Consider the following 1,120-nt stretch of genomic DNA (forward strand, 5'->3'; position numbering starts at 1 on the left):
AGACCACTCACCAACCATCGTCTGGGAGACCACTCACCAACCAGCGTCTGGGGGACCACTCACCAACCAGCGTCTGGGAGACCACTCACCAACCAGAGTATGGAGACCACTCACCAACCAGCATCTGGGAGACCGCTCACCAACCAGCGTCCTGGAGATCACTCACCAACCAGCGTCTGGGAGACCACTCACCAACCAGCGTCCTGGAGATCACTCAACAACCAGCGTATGGGAGACCACTCACCAACCATCGTATGGGAGACAACTCACCAACCAGCGTCTGGGAGAGCACTCACCATCCAGCGTCCTGGAGACCACTCTCCAACCAGCGTCTGGGAGACCACTCACCAACCAGCGTCCTGGAGACCACTCACCAACCAGCGTCTGGGAGACCACTCACCAACCAGCGTCTGGGAGACCACTCACCAACCAGCGTCCTGGAGACCACTCACCGACTAGCGTCTGGGAGACCACTCACCAACCAGCGTCTGGAAGACCACTCACCAACCAGCGTCTGGGAGACCACTCACCAACCAGCGTCTGGGAGACCACTCACCAACCAGCGTCTTGGAGACCACTCACCAACCAGCGTCTGGGAGACCACTCACCAACCAGCGTCTGGGAGACCACTCACCAACCAGCGTCTGGGAGATCACTCACCAACCAGCGTCTGCGAGATCACTCACCAACCAGTGTCTGGGAGACCACTCACCAACCAACGTCTTGGAGATCACTCACCAACCAGCGTCTGGGAGACAACTCACCAACCAGCGTCTGGGAGACCACTCACCAACCAGCGTCTGGGAGACCACTCACCAACCAGCGTCCTGGAGACCACTCACCAACCAACGTCTTGGAGATCACTCACCAACCAACGTCCTGGAGACCACTCACCAACCAGCGTCCTGGAGATCACTCACCAACCAACGTCTTGGAGATCACTCACCAACCAGCGTCTGGGAGACCACTCACCAACCAGCGTCTGGGAGACCACTCACCAACCAGCGTCTGGGAGAGCACTCACCAACCAACGTCTTGGAAATCACTCACCAACCAGCGTCTGGGAGACCACTCACCAACCAGCGTCCTTTAGACCACTCACCAACCAGCGTCCTGGAGA

This window comes from Cherax quadricarinatus, chromosome 42 (genome assembly GCF_038502225.1).
Source record: "Cherax quadricarinatus isolate ZL_2023a chromosome 42, ASM3850222v1, whole genome shotgun sequence".
NCBI classification, from domain to species: Eukaryota; Metazoa; Arthropoda; class Malacostraca; order Decapoda; family Parastacidae; genus Cherax; species Cherax quadricarinatus.